This window comes from Capsicum annuum, chromosome 2 (assembly GCF_002878395.1).
Source record: "Capsicum annuum cultivar UCD-10X-F1 chromosome 2, UCD10Xv1.1, whole genome shotgun sequence".
In the NCBI taxonomy this organism is placed as follows: domain Eukaryota; kingdom Viridiplantae; phylum Streptophyta; class Magnoliopsida; order Solanales; family Solanaceae; genus Capsicum; species Capsicum annuum.
The window spans coordinates 55,963,032-55,976,269 of record NC_061112.1 but is presented as its reverse complement, the minus strand read 5'-3'; the positions used below and the strand labels follow the sequence as shown (position 1 = coordinate 55,976,269).

Here is a 13,238-nt window from a genome sequence, read left to right as displayed (position 1 = left end):
TGTCTCATTCCTTCTATCGGCGATGCTCTCCTGGCCTTAACTAGCTAGGTCATGCCTCCGGCGTTGTTACTTTGAAGAAATTAGGGTGCTTAAAGAAAGCCTATGATGTGTATACATTAGCATGGGATAACATTATATGATTTTGGTCCTTCTACGTTGGCCTTTGGGATTATAGAAATGATTAACAGGGACAGTCGGGCGCATTCGCATTTCATAGTCAGAGGTAAAATTCTTGGATCTATGAAATACGAACAACTGCAAAGAATTTTCCAAGGATGTTTTCATTTATCAAGAACAAAAATTGGGTGCTCGAAGCCGATCAGATACCGTCCTAATCTCAACCATAATTAATGCAAACCAGGGATTGGTGGATGTTGCTTTTAGGTCTCCGTCGACACAATATGAGAAATCAAAGTTTTTGGGTTGAGGGGGAGTATGGTCGCAAGACTGAAACGTAATAGAATTGATGGAAGAGCAACTCCTGGAGTAGATCCTGTGGCTTAATTTGACTCAACACAGGGAAACTTACCAGGTGCAGATAAAGTAAGGATTGACAGACTGAGAGCTCTTTCTTGCTTCTATGGGTTGTGGTGCATGGATGTTCTTAGTTGGTGGAGTAATTTGTCTGGTTAATTCTGTTAACGAATGAGACCTCAACCTGCTAACTAGCTATGCGGAGGTATCCCTTCGCGGCCAGCTTTTAAGAGGAACTACGGCATTTTAGGACACGAAAGTTTGAGGCAATAAAAGGACTGTGATGCCCTTAGATGTTTTTGACCGCATGCGCGCTACACTGATGTATTCAACCAGTTTATAGCCTTAGTCGAAAGGCCTTGGTAATCTTTGAAATTTAATCGTGATGGGGATAGATCATTGCAATTGTTGGTATTCAATGAGGAATTCCTAGTAAGAGTGACTCATCATCTCGTGTTGACTACGTCCATGCCCTATGCACATACCACCCGTCGCTCCTATCGAATGACTGATATGGTGAAATGTTTGGATCGTGGAGACAAAGGTGGTTTGCTGCCCACAACGTCACAAGAAGTCCATTAAACCTTATTATTTAGAGGAATAGAAGTCCTAATAAGGTTTCTGTAGGTGAACCTATGGAAGGATCATTGTTGAAACCTGCATAGCAGAATGACCTGTGAATATGTTTACTAACTGGGGAGTCTGCGTGGGTGGGGTGCTTCAGCCTTCCGCATGAGCACCTCACCCTTTTCCCCAGTGCGCGTGCCCAGCATGCGCATCGGGTGACCAATAAACCCCAGCGCGGAAAGCACCAAGAAATACATAAATTAATAGTTTGCCCCTCGCTCCCTATCTACAGAGTGCATCAGGGGGACCTATGCTTCATTTGTAAATAAAAAGAAATCATAGCAATGGATATCTCAGCTCTCATATCAACGAAGAATATAGCAAAATATGATACTTGGTGTGAATTGCAGAATCCCATGAACCATAGAGTCTTTGAACGCAAGTTGTGCCAGAAGCCATTAGGCCGAGGGCATGTCTTCCTGGGCATCACGCATAGTGTTTCCCCCCTCACATCGTGCCTCAATCAGGGGGTGTACTATCTTTACGGGGCGAATACTGGCCTCCTATGTGCGTTGAGCTAGCAGCTAGACTAAATGTGAGTCTACATCGATGGACGTCACAGCAAGAGCTGGTTAGGAAGTTTGGAGACGTCGGTGGGAACCTGGAGAATAGTTATCCTTTCTGTTTAGCAGCCTGCCCACCCTGGAATCGGCTCAGCCAGAGGTAGGGTCCAGCAGCTTAAAGATCACCACACGACGCGTGGTATCTGGTGTACTCCCGGTGGCCCTTGAAAATTTGGAGGACCGAGTGTCGTACATGCCTGGTCGTACTAATAACTGCATTAGGTCTCCAAGATGAACAATCTCTGGTCAATGGAATAATGTATGCAAGGGAATTCAGTAAAATTGACCCGTAACTTCGGGAAAAGGATTGGCTCTGAGAGCTGGGCATGGGGGTCCCAATCTCGAACCTGTATGCTATTGGTGGAATGCTTGAGCTGCTCCCGCGATGAGAGCGGGTTGTTGTGGGCTGGTTGGGTAACGTACTAGCAATGGTTCCTTCAGGGGCCTTCCCCGCGTATTGAACAAATAACTCATAACTGGTACAAACAAGAGAAATCTGACTTTTTAATTAAAACAAATCATTGCGATAGTCCTAACGGATGTTCACCGCAATATGATTTATACCCAATTCTCTGAATGTCAAAGTAAAGAAATTCAACCAAGCGCGTGTAAATGGCGGGAGTAACTATGACTCTCTTAAGGTAGCCAAATGCCTCATCATCTAATTAGTGACACGCATGATTGGATTAATGAGATTCCCACTGTCCCTGTCTACCATCCAGAAAAACCACAGCCAAGGGAACGGGCTTCGCAGAATCTATAAGGAAAGAAGACCCTGTAGAATTTGCCTCTAGTCCAACTTTGTGAAATAACTTGAGAGATGTAGTATAAATGGGATCCAAAAGGCCAAAGTGAAATACTATTACTTTTAATGTTATTTTACTTATTTTGCGAATTGAAAGTGGAGCACTGCCCCTCTTTTTGGACCCAAGGCATGCTCTACGGGACGATCCTGGTTAAAGACATTGTCATGTGGGGAGTGTGGCTGGGATGGCACATTTGTTAAAAGAAAATGCAGGTGTCCTAAGATGAGCTCAATGAGAATAGAAATCTCATGTGGAATAAAAGAGTAAAAGCTCTTTCAATTTTGATTTCCAGTACGAATACGAACCGTAAAAGTGTGGCCTAATGATTCTTTAGACCTTTGAAATTTGATGCTAGAGGTGTCACAAAATTTACCATAGGGATAACTGGTTTGTGGCAGCCAAGAATTTATAGCGACGTTGCTTTTTGATCCTTTGATGTTGGCTCTTCCTATCATTGAGAGGCAGAATTCACCAAGTGTTGGATTGTTCACCCACCAATAGGGAATGTGAGATGGGGTTAGACCGTTGTGAGACTGGTTAGTTTTACCCTACTGATGACAGTATTCCAATAGTAATTCAACCTAGTACGAGAGGAACTGTTGATTCAGATAATTGGTTATCGTGCTTGGTTGAAAATCCAGTAGCACGAAGCTACCATGTACTGGATTATGACTGAATGCCTCTAAGTAAGAATTCGAGCAACAAGCAATACATGCGCCCACCGTCCGCTTGCCAACCCACATTAGGGGCCTCATCCCCTAAGTGCACGTGTCGTTGGCTATGCCATCACGACGGAAAGGTCGCGGTGGCCACCTTGAAGTACAATTTCAATCTAACGCTGGGTAGAATTCTTTGTAGATGACTTAGATATGCAATGGGGTATTGTAAGTGGCAGAGTGGCCTTGCTGCGATGATCCACTGAGATTCATCCCTTTATTGCTTTGGTTCATCCCTTCCCCTCTAATCCAATTATTTTTTTGTCTATCGCCAAAGGAGGTTTGTCCGTCTGTACTAGGAAAATACCACTAAGTGTTGTGAGATCACCTCACCCTCGAGCATGCCGAAACATAGCCTCACCCGAGTTTGCCGCTTGATTTAAAAGTGTCGCGTGTGTTTCATTCCAAAGAGTTAAGTATGATATCAAGTAGCCTTTCGTGCAAAACTACAGAGTCACAATTAGGGGTTTTCTGCAATGTGGAGTGCGAATCAAAAGCCCAGGGATGGGTTGTGAGGCTAACTTCGGTGCGTGGAAGCATATTGTAATTAGAGGTTTAGGTGACTGTCAAGTGCAATCCTAGAGACATGTCCAGTGACCCGGGCTTCAACTTTCGGTGAAATCGGTAGCGTGAAAAACATGGTTTGTCAAGTGTCGTGATGAAAAATACTGAATAACCTATAGTGGCCTACCATGGTTGTGTCTTTGTCGAGCTGGTTGCACCAAGGAACTATGGCACCGTGGACCATGGCGCCATGGAACCATCGAGTGTTTGAACGCAAGTTGCGCCTGAAGCCATTAGGCCAAGGGGACGTCTGCCTGGGCATCACGCATCACGTTACCCCCTCGCATCGCGACTCAATCATAGGGCTTATTCTCATTGAGAGGCGGATACTAGCATCCCATATGCGTCGAGCTCGCGACTAGACTAAATGCAAGTCTACATCGATGGATGTCGCGGCAAGTGGTGGTTGTAACTCAACTTTCTTTGTTATTGCAGCTACAACCTATCGTGCGTCCGAACTCCAGGACCCTATCATGCTTTGGCGCTCCGACCGTGACCCCATATCAGGCGGGATTACCTACTGAGTTTAAGCATATCAATAAGTGGAGGACTAGAAATTTATAAGGATTCCCTTAGTATCAGCAAGCGAAATAGGAATAGCCCAGCCTTAGTTAGAATCGGGCGGCTCCATCATCCAAATTATAGTCTGGAGAAGCATCCTCAGTGGTGGACTAGGCCTAAGTCCCCTGTAAAGGGGTACCAGAGAGGGTTAGATCCCTATTGTGCCCAGACCCTATTGCACTATAAGGTGCTTTCTATGAGTTGGGTTGCTTGGGAATGCAGCACAAATCGGGCGAACATGTACCGTGAGGGAAATATAAAAAGGACTTTGAAAAGAGAGTCCAAGAGTGCTTGAAATTATCGGGAGGGAAAAGGATGGAGGCCGGTGATGTGCCCCGATCAGATATGGAATGGTGATGCTGGTCTGTTGATCGACTCAGGGCGTGGACCAGCGTGGATTGGTGGACGGCCAAAGCCCGGGCTCTCGATACTCTTGTAGAATGTCAGCTCCTTGATTGTGGCAAGAAGCGCGCGCCTCTAGCATGTTTCGGTATCTATGCGCTCCAGACGCTAGCTTATTGATACACCCAAACTACACCTCTCTGACGAGAGAGTTAGTGGTCGCTGTCAAATATAGAACCCAACCAGGTTGGGTGTTGAATCCCACAGGGAATACTGTGTTACTAAGTATTGTAGTTGTTACTGGACTATTGGTCAGAGGTTCCTAAATGGGGGGGTTTTGTTTAAATTTGAAATGATAGTTACAATATAACAATGACGCGATATGTGTATTAATATTTGATCACAGAGAATGACAAGTTAGGGTTATGTCCACCTTGTAGCTTTTACTTCTCTATTAACTATGAGTAATAAGGATTTATACATGCATGCACTTATAGAGAGATGTATTCTAATTCTAAATCCAAGTGTTTCTCAACCATCAAGGATTTATTCACCTTAGTTCTCTCGAATCCAAAGTGTACAACCAATCATACGAACACTCCATGTAGTTAATCCTGCTAAGGCACTAACGTGTAAAATAGAGGTTGGAAACCCTATTTTCTTGTCACTACTCTCTTTTCCAAATAGTAACTTTTTTGTCGAAAAAGTTATTGCTATAATGGCACATTCCCTATGTTTGCAACCACGAGAATTCAATCATAACGAATAGAGTAATGATATAAGTGGATTAACACATCATAAATTCAAAAACCCATAGCAATAGAGAGTATACTACAAGGTTTCCATAACCCTAACAAATAAACTTAGCTACTCATGAATAAAACAGAAATCACAATAGAAATATTCATCATACCAAAACTTAGAATGATCTTGGTGGAGAAGATGAATAGCAAAAATAAAAAAGAAAAATGTTTCTCTCTCTCTCTCCTCAAGCTAAGCCGCTTTCTCTTGTTTTCAAAATAATACAGAATGTGAATCCTCCATAAAAATTCAGCAACAAGTCTTTTAATAGTCTTCTATCTCATAATTTCCTTCTAAGTCCTCAACTTATTATAAATGGTAAATTTTCCCAGGAGAAAGTTCCCATGCATCACATTTGGTCCAGATTGTAGTTTCTAGGCGCCACATTTGGTGCAGGTTTCTACTCTCTCTTGTGTCATATGCCATCCGCATTCCATAGTCCCATAATGTTTTCATATACCTCATTAATACTTGAAATCATGCTAATCACATCGGTTATCTCAATTACATAGAAGTAGAGTAAAAACATGAAACTAGGCACTTTATTCTCTAAACAACTAAATATGGATAAATTATGGAGCTTAGGCGAATAAATACACCCAAGATCACCTGTGGGCTCCCTATCCAACCCATCTTGAAACACGGACCAAGGAGTCTAACATGTTTGCGAGTCAATGGGTGATTAAACCCGTAAGACTTAAGGAAGCTAATTGGTGGAATTCCTCTGAGGGGTGCACCACCGACCAACCTGCGGGCCGATCCGTGAATCGAAAGTAGGGAACTGCCCCTTTTTAGACCCAAGGATCACTCTGCAGGTTAATTCGGGCAGTAGACACTGTCAGGTAGGGAGTTTGGCTGGGGCGGCACATCTTTTAAGAGATAACACGTGTTCTAAGATAAGCTCAACGAGAACAGAAATATCGTATGGGACAGAAGGGTAGAAGCTCATTTAATTCTGATTTCTAGTACGAATACAAATCGTGAAAGCATGGCCTAACGATCCTTTAGACCTTCGAGATTCAAATCTAGAGGTATCAAAAAGTTACCACAGGGATAACTAGCTTATGGTAGCCAAGCGTTCATAGCGACGTTGCTTTTTTATCCTTCAATGTCGGCTTTCCCTATCATTGTGAAGAAGAATTCACCAAGTGTTGGATTGTTCACCAACCAACAGGGAACATAAGTTGGGTTTAAACCATTGTGAGATAAGCTAGTTTTACCCAACTGATGGCAGTATTGCAATAGTAATTTAACTTAATACGAGAGAAACTGTTGATTCACATAATTGGTCATCGCGCATGGTTGAAAAGCCAATAGCACAAAGCTATCATGTCCAGGATTATGATAGAACGCCTCTAAGTTAGAATCCGGACTAGAAGCGATGCATGCACCCGCCATCTGCTTGTCGACCCGCAGTAGGGGCCTCGGCCCTTAAGGGAACGTGTTGTTGGCTAAGCCATCATGGCAGAAAGGTTACGGTGGCCGCCTTGAAGGATAATTTCCATTGGCTTAAGGTCATTCTAATATGCATGTTTTAGGGTTGCTACTTATCTATTTTATTCTAGGTTGTTTTTCTAATGTCCCCCACGTTATTTTTATATTTATTCAATTTTTTCATTGAATATCTTTAAATTTTAATATTTTATATCATTACGTTATGTGTATACGTATTCCCTCAATTATTGGTTTAAGGTTACTTCATTCTAATATACATGTTTTGGGGTTGTCACTTATCTGTTGCATTCTGGATGATTTTACTAATGCCCCCACGTTATTTTAATACTTTTTTAAATCTTTTGTTTAATATTCTTAATTTTTGATATTTTATATCATTACGTTATAAGTGCAAATATGCACTGAATTATTGGTTTAAGGTTACTTCATGCGTTGGGAATATTTTTCTAATGTTATTATATTTTAAAAATAGTTTTCATATTTATTTATTTATTTATTGAATTTTCATAAATAATATTTGAAAAATAAATTTCTTAATGAAAATTATCATTTACAAATTATGTGACTCTTTTGTGAGTGCATTGGCTCAGTATTACGTCAAAATGTGCAGTTCTTGTCCGTACATATCTAGTGTGATTCTCTAGCAAAATCATGTCTACTACCATTACTTGGGTTTTTTGTAAAGCATATATAAGTGAGTTGAGGTGTTGAAGGCACTCTAAGGTGACTGTCGCTAGTTGGCATAGGCGCTCTCTAGGCATGTCGGCGTGCAGTATGGGCACATGGTAGCATACATGGCTATCATTTACTGCGCTTTATTATTCACTCGTGTCTACTATCGGTAGTGTCATCCACGACGGGGCTGTTAGCGCTTTATTGGGGATGAGGCGATGCTTTTGTTCTTGTGGAGAGTTCTGGATGCTGCTCTCAGGGAAAATTCTAGGCGCTGCACGCATGGGGCTAAGCTGAATCCGCATAGAGCACCGGCGGCCGACGTGGGCAGCACCCATGTACTAGCCTCGAAGCGCCTTCATCTTCTCTACTCCTCCCAACTGTGGGCTATCATGTCAAGCGAGACTTGCTTTAGCCTTGCAACATTCACATGGGCAGCAGCACATGACGTCTCATTCTGGGTGTTGAGGCGGGTGATGGGCATACATCGACGGAGTATTTGGATGCATCATGCCTGAGTTATGTTCGGTATATGCGGTTAGGTTGGATCCCTGCTGGAGCAATGACGTCCTGACCAGCCTACCATCTTAGTCATAGGACAAGTGCAATTTAGTCTTACTCGAAGTCAGTTTCCTGTGTTACATACCTAATGCCCAGTCATTGTCAAGTTTTATCAATCACCTTTTGCCCCCCGCATTTTATGCGTGGGGTAAACCTAAAGGTTGCCCCCGTGTTCCATGCCTTTCTCGCTTCATCATGCGATGTCATGGTCTATGAGTGGCAGTCGGTATTCTAGGATGCGGTAGACGTAGTGGGCATAGGGTCTTCATTGGCTCTTATCTGCCCTATATGATGCTCCTTACAAACAACGATCACACTCGCCTTGAACCTGTCCATGCCTTTTCAGGCAGGCAGGGCTCGTGTAATGCCGGTGTCGATAAGAAATGCAATCTAGTTGATCCTTCCAGTAGTCATATGCGTGTCTCAAAGATTAAGCCATGTATGTGTAAGTATGAACAAATTCAGATTTTTAATGGCTCATTAAATAAGTTATAGTGTGTTTGATGGTATCCACTACTAGGATAACCTTAGTAATTCTTGAGCTAATATGCGTAACAACCCCAACTATTGGAAGGGATGCATTTATTAGATAAAAGGTCGATGTGGGCTCTGCCCGTTGCTGCGATTATTCATAATAACTTGATGGATCACACAGCCATCGTGTCAACGATGCATCATTCAAATTTCTTCCCTATCAACTTTCGATGGTAGGATAGTGGCCTACCATGGTGGTGATGGTTGATGGATAATTAGGGTTCAATTCAAGAGAGGAAGCCTTAGAAACAGCTACTACATCCAAGAAAGGCAGTAGGCGCTCAAATTACCCAATCCTGATAGAGGGAGGTAGTGACAATTCATAATAATACCGGGCTCAATGAGTCTGGTAATTTTGAATGAGTACAATCTAAATCCCTTAATGAGGATCGATTGGAGGGCAAGTCTGGTGCCTGCAGCCATAGTAATTTTAGCTCCAATAGCGTATATTTACATTGTTGCAGTTAAAAAACTCATAGTTGTACTTTAGGATGTGCCGGTCGGTCCACCTATGGCGTGCACCGGTCATCCCGTCCCTTTTATCGGTGATTCGCTCCTGGCCTTAAATGGCCGGATCATGCCTTCAGTGCTATTACTTTGAAGAACTTAGATTGCTCAAAGCAAGCCTACACTCTGTATTCATTAGCATGGGATAACATTATAGGATTTTGGTCCTATTACATTGGCCTTCGGGATCGGAGTAATGATTAACAGGGACAGTCGGGGGCATTCGTATTTCATAGTCAGAGGTGAAATTCTTGGATTTATGAAAGACGAACAACTGCGAATCCATTTTCCAAGGATGTTTTCATAAATCAAGAATGAAAGTTGGGGGCTCAAAGATGAACAAATACCGTCCTAGTCTCAACCATAAATGATGTCGACTAGGGATCAGCGGATGTTACTTTTAGGACTCCGTCGACACCTTAATAGAAATAAAAGTTTTTGGGTTTTAGTGGGAGTATGGTTGTCAGGCTGAATCTTAAAGGAATTGATGGAAGGGAACCACCAGGAGTGGAGCCTATAGCTTAATTTGACTCAACATAGGAAAACTTACTAAGTCCAAACATGGTAAGGATTGATAGACTGAGAGCTTTTCTTGATATAATGGGTGGTGGTTCATGGCCATTCTTACTATATGGAGTGATTTTTCTAGTTAATTACTGATACGCCTAAATTACACCTCTTTTTTGAGAGAGTAAGTGATCTCTATCAAATATAGAACTCAACTGGGTTGGGTGTCGAATCGCACAAGGAATATTGTGTTCACTAAATATTGTGATTGTTATTAGACTGTTGATCTAAGGTTCCTGAGTACAAGGGAGTTTAGATGTGTTAACAATATTCTTTCATAGTTGTATCACACAAGGTCCAGCTAATGAGAGTTAATGTAGATGTAATTTCAATGAGAATGAATTAACTAGAGTTAAGCTCACCAAGATATTCAAACAGTTATGGTTGTGAATTTGTGCTAGAATTCTAACTTATGTATTTAATTGCAAGAATTGTTGAATTCTAAGAATTACCCATGTGTTTCTCAACCTAATGAGTGTTTCACCCTTTAATTCTCTCAAACTTAAAGTATTCACACATTAATCAATAACACTCTCATGAGGGTTGATCCTGCTAAGGCATCAACCTGTTAAGCCAAAGGGTAATGTGAATCACTTATTTTCCCAATATTCAATTTCTTGTCAGACAAGTGATTTGCATTGGCTCACTTCTCAATTTTGCAACCAAGAGATGTCATTATAATGAAGAAATATTCATGCAGTTTCGATAGATGTTAGAAATCAAACTGATTCACATCCCAAAATAGTTCTCTACATCAAGGCTCCCGTAACCCTAGTTATGGGAGTTTAGCTATTCATCTCCATGTAAGAAATCAAATATATATTGATGTTCATAAATGGCTTCAAAAAATTACTTACAAAAGTCACAATATTGTTCTTCATAATCTTCAATGGAAAATATAAAAACTAATAATCAGATCTTAATCTCTAGATTCAAATCTTAATGAAAAGTGTTACACAACTCTCAATAGAGGAGAAAGTATGAAACTAATGGAAAAAGATATGGAATAAACCCTAATACTTGGTATTTATATGATTCTAGAACTGGGGTTTTAAAATTCAAACTTGGATTTTCCACTTCATGGTCGACGGATCAAGCGACAGTTCATCGCAGGGCCAACGGTTCGTCGCCTGGACCATCGCAAGAGCTCCAATGAGTCTATGTTCTATTTCTTGTCGATGGGTAGGGTAACGGTTTATCCCAGGGTCGAAGGTTCATCTCCTGGACCCTCGCATGACATCTAGTGTTTCCTCATTCTATTTTGTGGCAATGGTTTAGGCTGATGGTTCATCGCAAAGTTGATGGTCCATCTCCTGGACCGTCACAGGCTATCTAGTGCCACTGTCTTATATTTTTTAGCAACAGTTCAGGCCGATGGTTCATCAAAAAGTCGACAGTCCGTCACCTGAGCTGTTGATGATCTTTTTCATTTGTTTTTCCCAGTTTATGAAAGTTATCCTTTACACTTAGTTCTTATCCCGAAAACAGTAAAGTACACAGTTAAATTCAACAATAGTTACTTGAAAACACACAATTATCCTAAGTAAAAGGTATAAAATGTTCTGTCAAAAGCTGGAACATCAACACCCTCAACTTAAGGCAATTGCTTGTCCTCAAGCAACTCAACATCAAGATACATATACGAATAACATCATGACGAGCACTCAATATTCATATTAACACAACTATACAATCATTCACTTGCCCATTCGTCTAAGTGCTCTAACACATAAGGATCTATAACTTTCATCAAGTACTACTCAGCATATTTTTAGCCACAGATATAATATCCCAAAGGAATCAGTAGTCTATGGTTAACTGTTGTGCTCTTACAGCCAATGAAGTCCACCTCTCCTTATATATAATCAATCTGTGAACAAAACTAATACTCTCACTCTCAGAACAGAAGTTGCAAACGTAGTGCACACCAATAGGCTTGCCCATATCATCTAATGTTCTCTCATGATTTACTCGTTAAGATCAAGTAGAACTTTCTAAGGATTGTAAAGAGGTTTTAGGCTTGGTGAGGGTTATTTATTTGGATAAGTGACTTAAAGTATAAAACTTCACTCTATTTACCCTTTTCGGTAGCTACTCACCAGAATTAAAGTTCATTTCACTCATTTGCAATTAATATTATCCATTTGTGCCCTTGTCATAACCCAGATTTTTTTTTAAACAATAGCATCAGCCACCCTTGACTTATGCTGATATGGAAAATTAAGGTGCACAATATCTATTTAGATGGCTAACTAGACCAGGGTCGGATGCTACCTCTCAAATCAATTTCTACTCAACCTCCCAGGCTACCAACAATCCAACAGTAGCCACCCTCAACTTAGGTAATTTGCTTGAGTTAAAGAGCATAATGTCCAAAATTGGACTAGGGCCAAAGCTAAGTACTAATGCCTTCTAGAGAGTGAATAACTATTTATTTGGGTAGAACAAGCATTAACAAGGTCCAATAGGGTTGCAACAGAAACAAAATATTTTTGGTGGGTCATTATTTTTGCTAAACAGACTAACAAACAAGGAGGCCTACTACCCTATCTTATAGAGTCAAAAACAAAACAATAGCAAATGAACCGGGAAAGTTCTGGGTGTAGCATCTAAGTAAGAACTATACAAACACTCACACACATAAGCACTAAGTTAATTCCTATTCTACTAGCTCTTGGGATTCTTAATATATGGCTATAATCACTTACATTCGTATGCCAGTTTCAGAGTCACAGATGGTCACTCAACACTTTTGCCAACAGTAAAAGGATAGTTAATTATATAACAAATGTATAAAATACTTTGCCGCAGTCACTTATCATTCACATATATAAACTGATGCTAACATAAACAAACACTTTTATTTGATAGAAAAGTATTACCAACAGAACATAACTTAGGAAAAGAAATTCATATCTACAGTTAATCCTAGACAAGAAATGAAAATGCAATAACTCCTAGACAAGAAATAAAAATGCAACAACTTAACAACAACCTAGACATATCGATTCTCCTAGATAGAACATGGGAGAAAAAGAATATCAAAAACACAACCCCCAATGGTACAAGCACATCCCACCCCCACAGAAAAGAATGCTTTGTCCTCAATGCAGATAATTGAATTACAAAGAAGGGGAAATACTTTTAGTGCATCTTATTCAACTGAGGCATCTGTGAACTGTGGTAAGGCTCTAGTGTCCTCACCAGGTGCAATATTGACCCCCATGGTGGTGGGGGTGCTCACAATCTCACCCTCCGAAATCGGAGGTACCATATCTCAACAGGATCTACAGTTTGCCACCTAGCTAGGGCAGAACTAGTAGACACTCCAGTTACTTCGTCCTCTACTTTCTTTCTTTTTCTCTCTTTATCTTTCCTTGATTTCTTCTTGCTTTCTTGATGTCATGATTCTCTCGCTCCTCTAGCGACACGGCTTCAAGTCTCTTTATTTTAGCAGCTTTTCATGTAGCTTTTTCATCAGTCTCTAC

General features: G+C 41.0%; 1 non-coding gene across 1 annotated transcript; it reads left to right on the top strand.

Moving 5' to 3' along the window:
- Window positions 1–1,374: 1,374 nt before the first annotated feature.
- LOC124896440 lies at window positions 1,375–1,530 on the top strand. Its single transcript, XR_007052803.1, has one exon. It is a non-coding gene; the product is annotated as a 5.8S ribosomal RNA (ribosomal RNA).
- The last annotated feature ends 11,708 nt before the right edge of the window (window positions 1,531–13,238 follow it).